Source organism: Pyxicephalus adspersus, chromosome 5 (genome assembly GCF_032062135.1).
Source record: "Pyxicephalus adspersus chromosome 5, UCB_Pads_2.0, whole genome shotgun sequence".
NCBI lineage: Eukaryota > Metazoa > Chordata > Amphibia > Anura > Pyxicephalidae > Pyxicephalus > Pyxicephalus adspersus.
Window position 1 is genome coordinate 25,930,271 of NC_092862.1, and position 9,133 is coordinate 25,939,403.

The 9,133-nt window shown below is 36.5% G+C and overlaps 1 long non-coding RNA gene across 1 annotated transcript; it reads left to right on the top strand.

Moving 5' to 3' along the window:
• The first annotated feature begins 868 nt into the window (after positions 1–868).
• LOC140331956 (uncharacterized) lies at positions 869–5,021 on the top strand. The gene is made up of 3 exons (XR_011920994.1): positions 869–983; positions 2,368–2,440; positions 4,022–5,021. It is a non-coding gene; the product is annotated as an uncharacterized lncRNA (long non-coding RNA).
• Positions 5,022–9,133: the final 4,112 nt, after the last annotated feature.

Sequence of the window (9,133 nt, forward strand, 5' to 3'; positions counted from 1 at the left end):
ATTCCTCATATAAAAAAGGGAACCAGCTAACGGAATAGTAATGAAATCACTGGTGGAGCAGATACTTTCAGTCTCAACAAACATATTTTTTTATTGTTTTTAGTAAATATTAAACCATGAGTCCCCAATCAATAGGTTTGAACAATACACTCTGGTATTGCTTCCAAGAAGACATAATAATGCAATGACTGTACGCAGCACACAAATACAAGAATGTGACCTTGCATTAGGGAAGAGTTGGTGACACTGCAGAGTAGTTCTGGAAGCTTTTTATTTTATATACATTTTTTATTTTACCAGATGAAAGTTATATATAATATAAATCAATGTGTATTTATTGTGATATTGCTTAGTAGATTTGTATATGTTATTTTTACAAAGCAGACTTGTAAACTGGAGCATAGGTATAGCTTTAATGATAGGAGCAACAGTGGGTCATGAATATTCATACTCACAACACTCACGTCAACATAATTGCACTTTGTACCATTGTCAGCGAAGCCAGAATCAGTAAACAGGGACATCATTACATTCCTTTTGTTACTAGATTTAAATGTAAACTGAAATGTAAAGAAGCTGGTTGTCCCTCTGTATTTGATAGTTCCTGCAGGAACTTATACACAGGTTGGTAGCCATTGCACTTTATATACAGGACTGATATTCTTTATTACTTTCCTTAAAAAGTTATAACTTTCTTCTCTCTCTGTCTTCCTTGTTTTCCTTCCCATATCCTACTTTTCTTTCTTCTAACCACTCTTTTCTATCACTCCTGAAGTTGCTGTCCTTTATTCCTACATCTAACTCCCACAGATTCAATCTAGTCCAGGTCACTGCAAATTTCCCCCATTATGGGAAGGGAGTAACGTGAATATATGTAGGCAGCATGGTGGAAGAAGGATATATGGAAAATAAAAATTATTAATGGAAGACCATACCACCAAAAGAGAACCTTGTTTGTCAAAAAAATGTGTCGCCTTGGTATTGTAAGTAATGACACAGCTGTTGCCAATTCAATTGACCAACAGCTAAAATGTTATAAATGCTGATTTATTGGGGGTTAGAGGTCTAAATCCTAAGTAGTTAATAAAGGCTTCCCCCACCTCTCCCAATAAACTTTTTTTTCCCGTGTTGCATAATACTATTCAAGGACCCCTTTATAAAAAGAAGATACAAAAGCTGATAAGAGTACATACTAAGGCTGATGGGTGGGAAAGTAAAGAGGACAGAACAATTGTGGGGTGATCAGGCACTAAAACTGCACTGCATTTGCTTTGAATAATGCACCCATGTAAAACCTATTTGTAAAAGTGTGTGAAACTGAGTGAATACATTATCTATTAAGATTTGATTTCAGAAAAAGATGATAGCACTAATTAATATATTAGTCCTAATTGCAACTTACGAAATGTACCAGATAATAGAGCAATTACTTACTTTCAAAGAACCAGAAAACAGCTGGGCCCTCATTCACTTAAAATGTGTAAACCATTGTGTGCCATGGAGTCACAATGCCAAGCATTACGATCATATGTGGTCCCACACCCACAAAAAAAGAAAAAATCACCAGCTTGAATTGACTGGAATACAGCATATCTCTAACCCAGAAAACCACTGATATTTGCATTAAATCTACTTTAGAATCAAGGCAGGGCATGCTTTGAATAACCTGCTTTAGCCTGGCTTTAGGTTCACTCCCTATACCTCCAATGCCTGCTATGCCACGAAAATTCAGTTGCGGTGACATTTATAGGACAGACAGATAGCCTTCAGTCCTATTATACTTCTTCCACTAGCCTGAGTTGGCCAGCATGTTGACTACCATTGTAACTTCCAGTCACACTTATCCAGAGGCAACCGAAACTGCGACTGTGTCCGTGGGTTCCTAAATTAAATCCATAGCCTAAAGTGGGTAAACCACTTAAGCTGAAGAGCATGCGCATACATTGCTCATGTTCAGAAGTGCTAACCTACTCCCAATCTAGCAGTATTAGATAGCTGTTATATGAGGTGTTGGCACACACATTCTAGGCATATGAACTGTAGGAAACCATTAAATTAATCATGGCGATAAAGGCAAAAACTTTTTAGTTTCATAGAGTGGGGAAATGATAAACCTATCATCAAATTTTTATTGCTATCTGAAAGCGATCCCACTTTGGAAATTTCACTTTTTCTATTTGTCTTTGTGACAACTGTCATTGAAACAGCTGCAGGAAATCTAACATTTTTGAGGTGTCACTAGAACAAAAGTTAATGATTCATCATTCAATAGGGGCAACTGTTCTAGCGACAACTGTCTAAGGCAGAACTTTTAACTTTTAGGTGATGTTAACTTTTTTCTTTTTTTTCTCTAACTTTCGTCTCTAGAGCAATAAAGGAAATCACCCTAGCAGAACATAAACAGAAAAAACAACCTGAGGGGGATTTTAACTCTTCTTTGGTAAGCATAAACAGTATCCCATTACTTCCCTGACTCAATCATTCCACTGTGGCTATATTTAGTAATATAGCATATATTCACACCCAGAGAATAAGAACAATCTCTGATACAATGAATATTAAATCAGTATGATCATTGACTAAGGTCTGTTGTAATTAATTATTTCTGTTTAAGAATGTGCTGCTGACCATAGGCGGTTGTCTACCATGCTCGCAGCTATCTGCAATGCCAGAACTGTATTATAGTTTTTCAAAGTACTCTAAAAGAAGCATCCAGCAATATAATTACAATACCAACATGACAGTAAATGCAGCAACCCCAGAGTACATTTTTCAATTAGTGTATATAGAGCTTAATTTTTTTTTCAATTGTTCATGAACTGGCCACAGAGTTTAAAGCAGGTAAAAAGTTTAATCCCTGTCAATTTATTGAAAAGTTCATATGTTGTGCGGTTTCTTTTTCTTCATTCCAAGTGCATGCATACCTTCATAGACAACCGTCCTTTCATAAACAGTACTGATACCAGTCAATGTGTACTTACTCTTCACCTGACCTTTAACATCTAATGATCATGTAGACCAGCATTCTTGTTAAATGACTTTGGAGAAAAGGGAGTATTTTTCTTTAGGGACATCTGATCTGAGAAAGACAAAGTTAACTTACATTCCTAGCAATTATTATGTTTTCTCTGATGCTTCTTAAATTAAGTGCCAGAATATTGGACCTAATTTAAAGGCAAGAAGAATAATTACTCCTTTGTGAACTCTGCTACATTGATTTAACCACCGTCAACCAAAATCTGAGTGTCACATTGAAGTTTTCAATGTTTAAACTGTATTTTATATCAAGAACAAAAATAAAATATATTGTACATTGGCAGCATGGTGGCTCAGGAGTTAGCACTCTAGTCTTTGCAGTGCTGGGTCCCAGGTTCGAATCTCGGCCAGGACTATCTGCATGGAGTTTGCAGGTTCTCCCCGTGTCTGTGTGTGTTTTCTCTGGGTAATCCGGTTTCCTCCCAAAAGAAATCTGGTTTCCATCCCAAAAAGATGCAGTGAGGGTATTGGCTTTCCCCCAAAAATTGACCTTAGACTACATTGATGACATATGACTATGGTAGGGACTTTAGATTGTGAGCTCCTTTGAGGGACGGTTAATGATATGACTATGGACTTTGTACAGTGCTGGGTAATATGATGGTGCTATATAAACACTGTGTAATAATAGCTTAGCAGTCTTTTGCTGTGGTGGCTGCAATATTTTTTTATTGATATTTTTGCATTTTTTCACTTAGTATTTCTGCCAGTAACACACTTTCTGTCCTAGAGTGACTATTGTCATTCATTGCACCGGATCTAAGGAGGAGCAACACTGTCACCCAAGGCTGCTTTCCTGTATTTCTCTGCAGTAATTTCCCTTTCTACTTATCTATATTTAGGTGGAACTTATATCCCACTTTAAAAGAAAAACATCTTTACTTTCCTATATCTTTTTACATGTTGTCCACCATACATTTGCTTACATGCCCATCTAATTCCCTTTTATTATCTACTCTTTTGTTTGCTGCTTTGTACGGTGCAGTCATCCTGGTTCTGCAGTTGTCGGTCACTTCCAATGATGTGTCAGTGCACATGTTCAAGATCCCTCAAGATCCTAAAGATGTCACACATTCCAGGAGGTGTTAGGACACTCTACCAAGCATGCACAGCAAGATTTTAGTTCAGGAAGGACACTGCAATTCTAGAAGGCTCAGCAGATATTTTTATATACCAGTCTGTTCTGTATACAATGGATTCAGCCTCCACATCTATGGACTTGTAGGTTTTACTTTAAATAAACCGGTATGCCTAAACTAGGATTTGGTCAACTGGCGAAAACTCATGAGCTCACACCGGTTTACTGAATCTTTTGCTGGTTTTGTAAAGTTTACCGATGCTGTGTATAAGGGAGATTGCACTGACCTGAGCACTAAATTTCATCAGCAGAATGATGTAGTAAGATATTTTGGCTGGTGCTTATTTTGGCTTTGATTATATTTCTGGGTTTGTTTCTGTCTCTGAATTTTATCATGGCAAAGTTAAAACTACAAGTACAGTATATGTGAATATGTCAGTGCAAGATCACTCAAGCAACTAATTAATCTAGTTTCATTTTCTGCACTTTCTTTTGCAGTTGCAAATGGGTGTCAAAAGCTAAACTATGTATTGAAATGTAGGCCATATTAATATATTGTATATGCCTCTTTGTACATATTGCAATCTTTACATTTTCAGTTGAATCAGATCAGCAGATAGAACCACAGAAGATGCAGACATCCTATGCATGCTGAATGTGCACTGATTGCCTCTGCAGCAGATGAAGCTTTTCTATAGGACAAAAGTCAGAGACTAGTTCAAATTTTTTTTTTTAGAAACTGCTTTTTATGTATTCATTTAGAAGGCTGTATTACATGAGGTGTTCTTACTAAAGCAAGGCCTGGCTGCACAAAGAATTGACTTTCAATTGTTCATGAACTGCCCACAGATTTTAAAGCAGGTAAAAAGTTTAATCTCTGTCAACAAATAGAAGGGTTCATATGTTGTATGGTTTCTTTTAATTTCATTCCAACTGCATGCATACCTTCATAGACAACCGTCCTTTCATAAACAGTATTGATACCAGTCAATGGGTACATACTCTTCACTTGACCTTTAACATCTAATGATCATGTCTACCAGCATTCTTGTTAAATTACTTTGGAGAAAAGGGAGTATTTTTCTATGCATGCTGAATGTGCATTGATTGCCTCTGCAGCAGGTGAAGCTTTTCTATAGGACAAAAGTCAGAGACTAGTTAAATTTTTTTTTAGTTTTTTTTTTTTACAAACTGCTTTTTATGTATTCATTTAGGAGGCTGTATTACATGAGGTGTTCTTACTAAAGCAAGGCCTGGCTGCACAAAGAATTGACCAAACCGAAAGATGTGCAGCAGCCACAATAACTTTTTGAGAAAAGGCTTCCACTTTAATTGATTGGAGTTGCTGTTTCCAGATTATAGTGCACATGTAAGACGCTCTCAAAATGACTTGCTTATCAGCATTGTGCCCTTGTATCTGCTTTCACTTGTTGGCAGTTACTATAACTGATGATTGTGCAGAGGCAGTGATACTCTGTACTTATGGGATGATACTGAGGGTGTTGCATAAATAAGCAGATTAATATCTGTAGCCGGAGTCACAATGATGTCAATGACACCACTTTTTAGAATACTACCCAGGTTCAGTTAGGAACACAGGAGCAGTAGTGGTGATAATCAAAGTTTAGATCAGGATAATGCTCTGAACATCAGTAACTCAGCAGGACTGGGTCCAAAGTAACAGAGAAAATGATGACTAAGCTGTTTGCTGATATGTAGAGCATGCTGGTTTATTATATTTCACAGTTTAACAGGGGTACATTGGCTGTAGATTTGCTAATTTGTGAAGCAACTGTTGAGAATGCTCATTATTGTTGTTCCATGCATGTGCCACCTGGCTAGAGTCATCCTTCAAGAAATAGAGATGTCCATGTGGTATCTATAGCAGGGTTCGTCAACGTTTCGGGCCTCACAGACCACTAAATTCATCGTTTTAAATTGTGCAGGCCATTAATATGAATTTTTTAAAAAAGATAAATTCATTTGTAAAATAATGATCTCTACATTTGTAAAATAATGGTGCTGACAAGGACTGTGGAGGTTCTGATTCATTGATCAGCTCGCGGTGAAGTGAAGTATTTCTATTGTTACTATTATCATTAGTTGCATTATCTTTGGTACTACTAAAGAGATGCAAAATATTTGCTCGCTTTTTCTTGCTCATTTTGGGTTTGTTTTATTGGAATTTAGGACCAAACAAGAAATGATAGTTATCAAAGTCAAACTATTTGATGCCAATAAATAGAACAGATAGAGAAAATACACAGTTAAGGTCATAGTTACCTAAAAGAGCATCTGAGAAATAAACAAATAAAATAAAACAATTGGATGAGAATCGGTATTCACAGAGCAGAGTGAATGTTGTAATGGTGGAAACAATACTCGGCAACAGTTGCCTCATACAACTTAATACTACCCTGACATCAGGCTGCGCCTCCCTTTTTTTTATCGTCTCCAGTACAGTTCGTGAATTTATTGCAATATAACAGTGAAAATTGTCATTCAGAATATAGGAATTTAATAGAATAAAATTTTAGTTTTTTTATTAATAAAACATAAAAATTGCAAGTAATGTCCAAATTTTTCTGTGGACCACCAAAATTTTCTCGCGGGCCACCAGTGTTTCATGGACCAATGGTTGGCGACCACTGATCTATACCATTGTTGTGTATGCCCCTGCAACTACCTATTTTGTACCTGTTTCTTCTTACATTTTATTATATATTACCCCTTTCCTTCCAGGTATGCCATCACTGTTTTTTATATCCTGGGACATGACCAGCACTGATGGATCCATTACCACGGTACATCAGAGTTTAACATTATTATACACTTTAGAGCAGTTTTTTAACCTTTAAAATGAGGGACAACTTGAAATAACCTTCAGGTCTTTAGGTAACCCCTGCTATAAATGCTATATTCACAGCTCACAGTACAATAGCATGGTGGTCAGTAGGGAGAATGCTTCTTGCCAGTGGAAAAAATGTCACACTTACAGATATCTAAAAAGATCAGTGGTGTCAGGTAAACTGACCTGAGATTCAAAAACTCCTCATTCTCCAGGGACCCCTAACAACCTCTGGAGGAACCCTGGCTGAGAAATACTGCTTTAGAGGATCACAGAATCAAGAGTGAAAGGAGGCATGGACCACTTGGCCTCCTATATGCACCCCCGAGATGCCATTGTCATTGTGACCTTTTAGCCCTTGGAAACAGCACAGACTTATAATCTAAATTATACTGCTGGGAAGGCACTAGAAAATAACTATTATGCTTTAACAACTAGCTATTTTGGTTTTGGCTGGACGTAAACTGCAAATCCTCAGCAGGCCCAAAAAAAAAAACTGCAATAACTGTAGTTGCTATGCTGCAAATTATTTCAAAACCACATGCATAGTGATTACGCACATTTCATAGTACTTGAGGGAACTAAAAGCATATGAGTTTTATGTGTTTATTATTGCTGTAATAAACAGAGATGTGTATTATCTTTAAGCTGTGAGTGGATGGTTATCATTTGGAGACCTATGAGCATATAAACAAATTATGGAGGAAAGGAGCTCACATTTTGCACAACATTCTTAATGCCTGCAAAGGTTGAGAAGCATAATGCTAAAGTGATTTGTAAGTGCTTTCTAACCCCAATTAATAGGTCAATCCGTTGTTGTAGTTATTATAGAAGGTGGAATTTACTTTGGAATGAAGGTACCAAATTCAGATTTGTGTTTTATGCTTACTCTAATGGTTAAAGATTAAATTATGGCCGTATATATTTATTGTCGTATTTGTGACATTTATTTTGTTAATTATTATAAATGTGGATGGGTTGTGGGTATATAACTATTCAAAGATGAAAGCTTCAGGCTATCATTGCTATTTTTGATTTAGTTTAGGATGAATCATTTAACAGGAACAAGTAGCCAGTGAAGTCTAAATGCCTGACCTATATCTCATTTCCTGATAATTTACCTATAAATAACTTTGGTGGATCCTAATTACCTTCAGATCGACACTTGTCAAACCAGAGAACACAAAGACCTGACTGAGAGAGTGGAAGGAGGATGAATGGGACACTACAAGTTTAGCCACCTCTATCTCTACCTCCATCTTCAATTAGGCCAAAGCTTTTTCTTTTGTAGTATTAGTATTTGTAGAAAAGTATTATTGGGGTTCAAAAAGTCCTTCTTTATAGAAGTCTGGTACTAGTTAGCAAAACATGAGCTGGATAAACTTGAGGGAATCCTGATGAGTAATTGGCCTTATCTTCATTAGGGATAGTAACATCTAGAACTAGAATAATTACCCCTCATGATCCCTCCATCGGCCTAATTCACACTTTGTTCAATAGACCAAATCCTGATGAAAGGACTCTTTAAAACCTAAAAACATCAACTTTTATCGACATGAATGTCTTAACAAATTAAATCTGAACTTCTAGTGCTTTCTTCTTTAGTAGAGCCAGTCCCTGCTTCAGTAAAGAGTTGACCTTTGGCCACCACACCTGGAAGAGCAGCCGAAGGAGAATCATTCACTCTATACTACCTGAAATCTAAGAGCTTTTTTTACTTACTAGGATATCTAGAGCACTAAACCTTTCTTTCTTTCTTTTTTTTTTAATGCGATCTGTATTCATGCTAGGTTAATCCTGCCTCTCTATTTGTTTTGGTGACCATAATTACCAAGAGGATCTAATAAAAAGTTATACATTTTTTTGAACTTATACCAGCTCAGAGGAAGAATGAAATCAACAATTAGGGACATCTGTTAAAAGATATTTCTTAAATAAAAAGGTGGATTTACCCTTTCTCTATTCTTTAAAAACTAAAAACGTTTAGGCATACATACACTTTAAGATGTATTTAAAAGTAAAGTTTGATTTTTAGTTTTGGGTGTCTGTGTCCTTCATTGCTGTTGTTTTTCCCTGGAGGGTTTCACCCCTCTATTCATCCTGGGTGATGTTTGTCACAATTCCAGAAAATGAGGGGAAATCCTGTTGGGGAACTTTTCCAATAAAGGATG